This window comes from Danio rerio, chromosome 23 (genome assembly GCF_049306965.1).
Source record: "Danio rerio strain Tuebingen ecotype United States chromosome 23, GRCz12tu, whole genome shotgun sequence".
NCBI lineage: Eukaryota > Metazoa > Chordata > Actinopteri > Cypriniformes > Danionidae > Danio > Danio rerio.
In genome coordinates, this window is record NC_133198.1 from 23233398 (window position 1) to 23244198 (window position 10801).

Sequence of the window (10801 nt, forward strand, 5' to 3'; positions counted from 1 at the left end):
GGGGGGCACTGAGCTGGTTAAGGGGTCCAGAGGGGAGGCCAGTGATGCTTTGGCTTTCTCTGACCACACACACCCACTTTCCTTCCAATTCAATTTGCAATCTGAACTCATAGAGAGGAAAAACTTGAAAGAGATGCTGAGCTGAACATTTTTGAATGTTTGTTTTAAGTTTAACTAACAGCATTAGACACACAAGGAAACATTAATAATGGTCAAAACAAACGAAACAAATCAAACGTAAAGAAGCAAAGCAAAGCAAAACAAAACCTGTGGGGACTACTAGCATGATATTTTCCATACAACCAACCAACTAACCAACCAACCAACCAACCAACCAAACAAACAAACAAACAAACAAACAAACAAACAAACAAACAAACAAACAAACATACATACAAACAAACAAACAAACAATAAATAAATAAAAGTGACGCAGTGGCGCAGTAGGTAGTGCTGTCGCCTCACAGCAAACAAACAACAAATGTTTCCCAGAGATGGGTTGCGGCTGGAAGGGCATCCACTCATAAAAATGTGCTGGATAAGTTGGCGGTTCATTCCGCTGTGGTGACCCCGGATTAATAAAGGAACTAAGCCGACAAAAATTGAATGAATGAAACAAATAAATAAAAATAATTTATGAATAATTATGTATAAATAATTAACATAATAAAACGACTGGCCCATTCTAATTACTATCAAAGGCAACTAACTAACTAACTAACTAACTAACTAACTAACTGAAACAAACAAACAAACAAACAAACAAACAAACAAACAATTCTTCTGGCCCATTCTGTTCAATGGCAACATTTGTCCCTATGCAATGGTTAAATATAAATGTATCCCACTATCAGAATTTTGACAAATCTTTGCCTGTTAGGAAAGTTAGCTCTAAAATAACTTTAAATAGTTTTTAGTATCCTAAATAATGTAATGAATGAATGCATGATGATATATAACACAAATAAAATGCTTTTAATGCATAACACATTAAATCACTACTTTACCCACTTGCCCAGACATAGAGACCAAACTGAAGTTGATCTTTATTGTTCATTAGACTGCCAGCATATCTGAGAAAGTAACTTACTTTGCAGCACACACACACTTGTGAAGACTACAGCTTAATGACTTCATCTGCAAACATCATCCAAAATGAAGGCCAACCAGACCACATAAAGACAAAGACTACAAATCTGCAATCACACTGCGGATGAGTGACTCACAACAGCAAATGAACAATTGCCGATGGGTGTGAAATGTGGTAAACCATTTACTGCTTGAAATAATAGAACTTTGTTATGATGCTTATTACTGATAACTTATTGAAACATCTATTTAAGAAATATACATTCATTTATTCTGTAATGTCTCAAACCAACATTAGCTGAATGTTCAGAAGAATCTGACTCTTTTTCTCAGTCTTAAATAGAAAATTTCACAAATAAAGTATAGTATATACCGCTGGGCTCTACAAAATACTTTTATATACAACATTGCATAGTTTGATATCTCGACACACTTTTAATGTTTACTGAAAGGTAGAAATCCTGTAGGGTAACTGTTTGAAGTTGAGAATTCATGAAATGTTATAGTAGCAGAACTGAATCATCTATTAAAAAAAGATGTGAAACTGTGCATAAACATAATAATTTGACTGAATAAAAGTCCAAAGCAGCATTATCCTGCACCAATTCAGACAATTGAAGGAGTTTAAAATGACTAAACAGTAGTTTCTGACACAATTATGTCCATCATCATCACATCATTATCCATTATAGATCACTACATGTGCAAAGAACATTCACTGTTTGAATTTTCAGTCCAATCAGTTTTTACATGTACTTATTTAATCAATATTTAATCAATCATATAAGGTATCAATTTATCAATAATAAAAGGTACAAATTTGTACTTGAAGGGTCCATTTTATTACCTTAAAAGTATTGCACCTAAAAATTTTGAGAGGAACACGTTTGTACTTTTTAGGTACTAATATTTATCCTTGAGGCATTAATATGGAACTTTAAGGTACAAATTTGTACCTTACCCCAGTGACAGCTCACGTACCTTTATTTCTGAGAGTATATATACATATATATATATATATATATATATATATATATATATATATATATATATATATATATATATATATATATATGTACACACACACACACACACACACATGCAGTTGAAGTCAGAATTATTAGTCCCCCTTTGAATTTTTTTCTTTTTTAATTAATTCCCAAATGATGTTTAACAGGGCAAGGAAATTTTCACTGTATGTCTGATAATATTTTTCTGCTGGAGAAAGTCTTGTTTGTTTTATTTCAGATAGAATAAAAGCAGTTTTTAATTTTTTCAAACACCCTTTTAAAGACCCCTTTAAGCTATTTTTATTTATAGTCTACAGAACAAACCATCATTATACAATGACTTGCCTAATTACCCTAACTTGCCTAGTTAACCTAATTAACCTAGTTAAGCCTTTAAATGTTGCTTTAAGCTGTATAGAAGTGTCTTGAAAAATATCAAGTCAAATATTATTTACTGTCATCATGGCAAAGATAAAATAAATCAATTATTAGAAATGAGTTATTAAAACTATTATGTTTAGAAATGTGCTGAAAAAAATAGTTCTGTTAAACAGAAATTAAGAAAAAAATAAACAGGGAACAAATAATTTAGAGGGGCTAATAATTCTGACTTCAACTGTATAAACATGTTTAAATGTGACAATTCAAAATGTTTGCAGAATACTTTAAGAAACAGCCTTGTTCAACTCGGCAGAGCAGACATACATGTACACACTCATACACATGAGTCTTATCGCTGTTGTGTGTATGGGGGATGAAAAAACAGATTAATCTGATTCGTCTGCTTCCTATGGTATTTATGTTTGCTATGTCTGGCTGTTTGAAATCATACAGGCATCAACACAGCTTAAAGTAAGAGTTAAATGTCAAGGAAAGAAGGTCTATGCAGAATTACACAACATAATTGGCACTTCTAATGGCCTTAATTTTTATAATGAGATCATTTATTCTTTTTGGCTTAGTCCCTTTATTATTCAGGGGTCGCCACAGTGGAATGAACAGCCAACTTATCCAGCATGTTTTTACGCAGCGGATGCCCCTCCAGTCGCAACTCATCACTAGAAAACACCCATACAATCTTGCATTCACACACATACACTATGGCCAATTTAGTTTATTCAGTTCACGTAGCGCATGTCTTTAGACTGTGGAGGAAAGAACGCCAACTGACCCAGTCGGGCCTCGAACCAGCGACCTTCTTGCTGTGAGGTGATTGTGCTACCCACTGCATCAAGTATGAGATCAATATTTGTCAAGATGAATATATAAAAGCTAATCACACAAGTTGTCAAATTGGGTGCTGAACAAAACTGGTGCAAAAACTTTAAAATACAAAATTACAAACAAAAAAAAAACAATCAAACAAGCAACACATTGAACTGAACATGAAATCTTAACTGAAAAGGCTACTCTAATGTACTCTAATAACTGCATGAAATATAATTCTATGTACAGAACAAGTTAGCACTGTGTATGCGATAGAACAATCTGTGTATTCTGTAAACACACCAATCTGAAGTGGACTGAGATGAAATCCGTTCAAAAGACTTGGAATTATGGTTACCAACTTTCAAATCATTCAGAATATTTTATGGGTCATTGATGTATTTAGCTTAAAGTAAAATAATCTGAATTAGAAAAAAAGAATGTGCCTGCTGTATGCAGCTATCAATTGGCGGAGGACATTAGAGCTGCACAATATATATAGAAAAAAATCATTATTGCAGTAACAGTACATAAAATATTCATACTGGAGAGAGATGTGATCAGTTGTATTTATTTATGTGCCGTGCAGTTGTGTCTTGCATATTTTTGCAAATCTGACCAATCAAATGGAGCATAATTATCTTTATACCCGCCTCCCCATTTAGTGCAATTATGCTATTGGCTAGACTGGCCCCAATGGTGAGCCTAGTGCCTCAAACCTAAAGGCTGAAAATAAAAAAATAAGGGTGGGAGTAGTAACAAACAAGCAAAATGACAACAGTGAATACAAATCAAAATGTCTGGGAAGCTTTTTAGTAAGTTATAGCCAAAATATTTGCATCGTGATAAAGTTTTTTGCCTGATTCAATTAGATCAGAACAAATTTTCTTTTACCTATTTATTTTAGTGTGATCGTTACATAAATCAACTATTTTTCAAGAAATAGTTAATAAGTTACATTTTGCTAGAGAAATGTTATATCTTGTTATCAACTGAACAACAAAATCACATTATTTTCTCTGTATTGTGCAGCTCTACAGGATATTGAACTTTAATGTAGCACAGCAGACTCTGGCTCCTGTGTTTGGTTTTTTAATGCCATCTATCACCACGGTTAATCTCTCACCAGACAACCTGAGTGCTCCTGCATCAGCTCTCGCCCTCTGGCTTTTCCGGAGTAAGACCAAACAGTAGCCAAGAGCAAACTTAAAACCTGCGCTCACCTTCACATTCAGTCACAGAGCAACATCCGGCACTTTAATTAAACACATGGTTCATTTGTCAATGGTTATATAAATCCACAATCAATTACTACATATCTGACACATTAAAATAATCTGAAATTAGTTAACTTTTATTTAAAATCAACTTATCGAAAGCAAGTAACATATAAAAATTGAGAGAGAGAAGAATGTTTCTACAGGTAGTTTGTTAAGCCCACTCACCTGTGTCAAGCACAGTTTATAAATGAACAATTTTTATGTTTTTTTTTTTTTTTTGAGAAATGGGGTGATTGTAATAAAGTGTCTGATGCAAAAGTGCAAAAACTAATTAAAGTGTCCGAGAGATGAAAGAGTGTGTTTTCTACAGGGTTTGTCAAGACAACAAAAAATATCCACTCGGACTACAATTCTGTCTCAGAAATAAACTACAACTCCCATCAGGCACTTCACACACCAGTTCCGGATTACCGATGATTGCATACACACAGCTGGAAGCTCATCATACACTGATTACATGGAATAAAAATACTGCTCTCATTCTCACACACATTGCTGAGTCTTGTTTTAAAGCATTTCAAAGTGCTTTTTCCCTGTCTGTCCTGTCATGTTGTTTATTCTTGTCTTGTTTGCCATTGATGTTGTTGTGCTGTCTGTCCTGACCATTTGCCTGTTTTGTTGACTGCGCTCTTGGGATTACCTGTATGCTTCTTTTTGCACCTGTTTTGACTATAGCATTTTACCACATCCTTCAACAAAAACTCCAAATCTACTGTTAATCTGATTAAATCTCTAAGAGATTTCATTTTATATTTGCCTGAAATTACCCAAAATTTGCAAATAAAATTTAAAACAAATAACTTCTTATTGGGCTTACAGTAGATTTTGCTTCAAGAGTGTGTACTTATGTATGAATTTATGTATGGAGCAAAGTATGTTATGTTAGTTTACAATAATTAATTTACTGATCATTGAATGACAATTGATTATAGATATTCCAAAAAAGACACCCCCAATGCACACAAAGCTGAGCCTTCATGCGACTTTGAAATAGTAGATTCCTGTCATTTCTGCTTGAGGGATGAGGAGAATCAAGAGGCCTCATCAGGGCTCTCAGGAGATAATGTATGTGCATGATCAAAGAACCAATTACATGTTAAAGAATTCCTCATGTTGCACTTGATGATCATGTTTAAACTTCCATGAAATGAAAGATTGAGAAAGACCTGAAGGGTCATTCCAGAATGTTCAGTGGAGTGACGAGTGATATTCCGGAACTGTACAATTCCCTGCATTCCTCTCAGAATGCCAGAGAGAGCTGAATTACTCCCATAATAGATACCAAAACCAGTGAAACTGCACGATTCTCAATTTTAAAAGCAGTTATCATTAAACGAACTGTTATAAAATCACAAAGAATTTAAAGGGATAGTTGACGAATTTCTTCACACTCAAGTGGTTCCAAATGTAAACTTCTGTTTTTTTCTTTCTGTTGAACACAAAACAAAATGTTTAAAAGAATGTTGTAAAATACTTTCATTGATATCAATGGTAGGAATAAAAAAAAAAAACACAATGGGACATTCTTTAGTATATATGCCTGTGTATATGCCATGTGTTTAACAAGAAAGAGACTTAAACAGGTATAAAACAGGTACAAAATGAGTAAACGAAAACAGAATTAGAATTTTTGGTTGAACTTTCACTTTAAGCTCTGTGTATATTTGCCAACACTTATGTCATATCTTGAGAACTTCCATTCCGTCATCATGTCTGACAGTTAACAAAATCCTAACTGACTGATGAGACTATTCCGGGGCTGCTTCAAAAACCCGAAAAATCCCATGCAATCACAGGACTGACATTTTAAATAAGGCTCCAGAGAGAATGAGCGGCCAGCAACGTAATCATGAGAGATGTGAGATACAAAGACTATGTTTTGACAGCCTTTCCTACAGCTGCAAATAATGACTGCAGAGGATTCAGACATAATCTAGCGTTTCCAAAACATGTGGTTAAACTAATCTCAGGAGTTATCAGTGTTTCAGAGGGAGGATTTGCAGGTGGGCATTGCTATCTGTTAGGCATAACCGGGTTTAGAATACTAGGAGAAAGCTATCCATTAACTTTCACATTCATTTTAATGGTGGTTGCTCGACTGGTGTGGTTATCAGCATCAAACAAAGTCTAAAGAACCTGAACTAATCTTAGAGGTCTAGGACTCGAGGAACTCTTTAAACTTCACTGTCACCCACAGCAATGAGGCTAAAGGTCAAAAGAGAGCCGATTAAATCTGTACTCAGAAAAAAAGGGATAATTTCCCATGCTTTATAACTCTAGCTCTGCCTTAAGTTGCCTTGTGTCTGACTGTCAGCTAACAACCATTAGCATTCATAAACCCTTAACCCGTCACTAATAGTTACCACATGCATAAAGAACATCATCAGCAAAAATTGTCTGCATAACAATTACCGTTGTGAATATCATTGTCACTTGATGATCGATTTGGTGAATAAGCTGTCCACAATCAAAATGTTGATTCTGAAGTCTTTAGAAATGATTTTTGAAAATATGGTAATGAAAAAATGTGGTTTAAGTGTTAATTATATGCTATATATAACTGATAAAGATTTAAACTTGTGTTACAGCTAACAAAGATTGACATTGCAATATTTTTTGTCTGTGATATTGGGATATAAATATAAATTTACCAGATGACTTAAATAGCTCTATACTTGTAAAGTCATTAATTTAGATTGATTGGGATGGTTTTGGGCATCATGGTGGCGCAGTGGGTAGCAAGATCACATCACAGCAAGAAGGTCGATGGTTCAAGCCCCGGCTGGGTCAGTTAGCATTTCTGTGTGGAGTTTGCATGTTCTTACTGTGTTCGTGTGGGTTTCCTCCGGGTGCTCTGGTTTCCCCTACAACCCAAAGACATGCTCAATAGGTGAATTGAATAAGCTAAAATGGTCGTTGTGTACAGTATGTGTGTATGGGTCGTTGTGTACAGTAAGAGTGTATAGGTGTTTCTCAGTGTTGGGTTGCAGCTGAAAGAGTATCCGCTGTGTAAAACATATGATGGATAACCTGGTGATTCATTCCGCTGTGGTGACCCTTGATTAATAAAGGGACTAAGCTGAAAATGAACAAATGAATGGAATGGTTAAGTAGTGGAGTAAAATATAAATTTCTTTTTATGTAATTCATACATATACAGTATATATATAATGAATTACATATATAGAGTTTGCATGTTCTCCCTGCGTTCGCGTGGGTTTCCTCCGGGTGCTCCGGTTTCCCCCACAGTCCAAAGACATGCAGTACAGGTGAATTGGGTAGGCAAAATTGTCTGTAGTGTATGACTGTGTGTGTGAATGTCTGTGTGGATGTTTCCCAGGGATGGGTTGCGGCTGGAAGGGCATCCGCTGCATAAAAACTTGCTGGATAAGTTGCCGGTTTATTCCGCTGTGGCGACCCCGGATTAATAAAGGGACTAAGCCGACAAGATAATGAATGAATATATGAATTCTATTTTCTATGTCAATTTAAGCATTCTATTATTGCTAGTGCTTTTTCCTGTGGTTCTTAGTCATCTATAATCCTAACTCAACATTGCATTGCATATATTGTGCAGCCCTATGATTAAGCAGGGGTTCATTTGATGTTTTGCTCAGTGTGAAAGGGTTTTCAAGTCATTGCATGAGAGTGTAGAGAGGTGAAAAGTCAGCTGTTACTAGTCTAAGCGTTTTGTCCCTCAGTGTTCATTGACAACTCTGGCATTTCAAAATATGCTGCAACAGAACAAAAACATGCATACCCACTGGAAAGTGTAAATAATAAGATTTATGGATACAGGTAAATCACTTTTGGATACAGGGAAATCAGTTTTATTGTGTTAGAATTAAATACCTGAGCCAGACCACACTAATTCCAATTACAGGGATGCACATGAAAATGGCAGCTGTCACATTCTGTGACTGAGCAGAACATCAGAAAAGTTTAAATAATTCATAATTCTGTCAATATTTCCAAATCTGGATAAATTTTGCAGAATGTAAAAGCAGGTATTTTAAAGTATGTTGCTAACAAAACAATTTTGAGCACTAATAACTTCCATTTTAATAAATAAATAAATAAATGTAAGCCCTTCATAAAATATATTTTATTTATTCCAAATTACTTGACATAAATTTCAAGAGAACTTTTATTTTTATAAACTATCTGTATAAGAATGTAAACTGATCTGTTCTTTCACAGAGAAGTGTGGCGGAAAATGTTTGGGAACACTTGTTAATAAGCTGTAAAAACTCTTCTTTTTTAAAGAGTACAGGGAAGGAATTTAGCTTGAGTCATGTTTGGGCTCTTTTTAATAATTAATAACATACATTGTGTTGTTCTATGATAGTTTTTTTTACTACTGTATGATTCCATGTTTTTTTCTACTCTTGCAAAAACCATTTGACTTAATCATGCATCAGATTTTCTCTGCAAAAATGCTACATTACAGTACTTACACATCATGTGTGTACCCAAATTATACCAGATTAAAAATATAATAACTGCAATACGTCCTGTTGCTGTTTTACACATTGCATTTTGTCATTTGTGTAGATGTTCAGTCCTGCAAATGATAAATTCTTATATTTTCTATATTTAAATGCATGTAATTTGCCTTTTTATTACTGCAATCAAACTATAATGACAGATCTCTATCTACAGTCCAAGTGTCACCATCTACTGTTCCATAAGACAATTTTTTAAATAATTACCTGTACTTATTTCAGAGTATGCTTTCCCACTATAACTCTATAAGTAAAAGTACACTTTTGACAAATGCACTTTCTTACAATAGTTAGGCTAATCAATTGCATTAGTTTGGTCAACACAAAACGCAAATATAATATACATAAATAACATACATCAGTTATTTAATCTTGGAAACAGCAGCAAATGTGCAGCACTGCACTTGAAATGAAAAGTCCATTTAAAATAGGCTTTATGTTGCTGCCCAATTTCGTAAGTCAGTGCACTATTCGGTTTAACTTCAACCTTTAAGCATTTGAAAAGACTTTTATTAAGACGTTATGCTCAAAAGGTAGTTGTGAATTAATCAAAGTACAAAGTTATAGCTCTTACCTGTGTTCGGCACTCATTAGCACGAGCGCTCCTCTCGCGTGCTGCGCGTCCACCTGTTCACACATGCACAACTCACTGAAGGAGGAGTGCTCTCGCTTTTCCCTCCTTCAGACAGTATTATAAACAGGTAAGAGAGTGTGGCGACATGATGGCTTGTAGTAATCTAATGTAGTAATGTTCGAAGCTGACAAGGTTTACGCAAACTTGGCGGTAGTTCATCTCCTCTCTGCGTACCACGTACGTTGCTACTGTAGTTAATGTGTATGCTTTGTCAGATTTCAAGGTTTAAGCCGAGGCTTAAGTAACAAAATCAACTAGAAACTGTACTATTATTTTAAAAGAAATAAAACTACACCAGTATCGATACTGATCATCCATGTAGGCTATCATCGAATATACGCCAAATCGTGCATGATCACGTGACTTCGGATATTTGTTTTATTGCTTAAACTCATAGTTTGAAAAGTTATGTATTTGCTCTGTGAACATTTCATAAGGAAGAAAAATAGCACAGAAAATTATGTGGAATCAAATCTTTGCTCATAGTTTTCATCCACGAGTGACAAAATAACTAAAGTAAAAAGTATAACTCGCTAAGTAACTAGGTAGTTTTTTCTATAGGTGCTTACTTACTAACTCTCCAGCACTATAACACGACACGTATTGGTTGTTTTATAATTAACCCTAAATTGTTAGTTATTAGTGGTTAGTGAGAACAAGGGCAATAGGGTTAATAACGCATGAACAGCCGAGGTCATCTAGAGTACAAAGTTTGTGTGGGATGATACAACTTAATGGTTTCAGGCATTATGGTTAGGAATGACAGCTATTTATTGTATTGTGTAGTGACATATTTTACCATAGTGCTAGTATTGTAAACGTTTTGTCAGTGCTTTAATCTTTTGCAACCAAATGAGATCTTCTAAAAGAGGATATCTCTAAATGCAGTAATTTTTAATTAAGAGTTTTAAATAAGCTTAATAACTGTCAAATAACTGCACAAAATAATAGAAAACACGATCTAGATGACAATTTACAATTGTCAACCAGGAGCAAAACAAGTAGACAATTTCAATTGTTTCGTTAATGAGGTTAAAGGCAAATTTAGAGTCTGCTGCCCTCCAATGGTAGAGAATT

The 10801-nt window shown here is 34.6% G+C and overlaps 1 protein-coding gene and 1 long non-coding RNA gene across 2 annotated transcripts in view; one reads left to right on the forward strand and one right to left on the reverse strand.

Moving 5' to 3' along the window:
- The window catches only part of lamb2l (laminin, beta 2-like), a 75798-nt gene extending 66060 nt beyond the window's left edge, over positions 1-9738 (reverse strand). Inside the window, exon 1 of the mRNA XM_687746.11 lies at positions 9665-9738. The gene's annotated coding sequence lies outside the window, so the exon portion shown is untranslated. The remainder of the gene's footprint in view (positions 1-9664) is intronic.
- The window catches only part of LOC137489118 (uncharacterized), a 53093-nt gene continuing 51979 nt past the window's right edge, over positions 9688-10801 (forward strand). Inside the window, exon 1 of the long non-coding RNA XR_012398464.1 lies at positions 9688-9791. This is a non-coding gene — a long non-coding RNA (uncharacterized lncRNA). The remainder of the gene's footprint in view (positions 9792-10801) is intronic.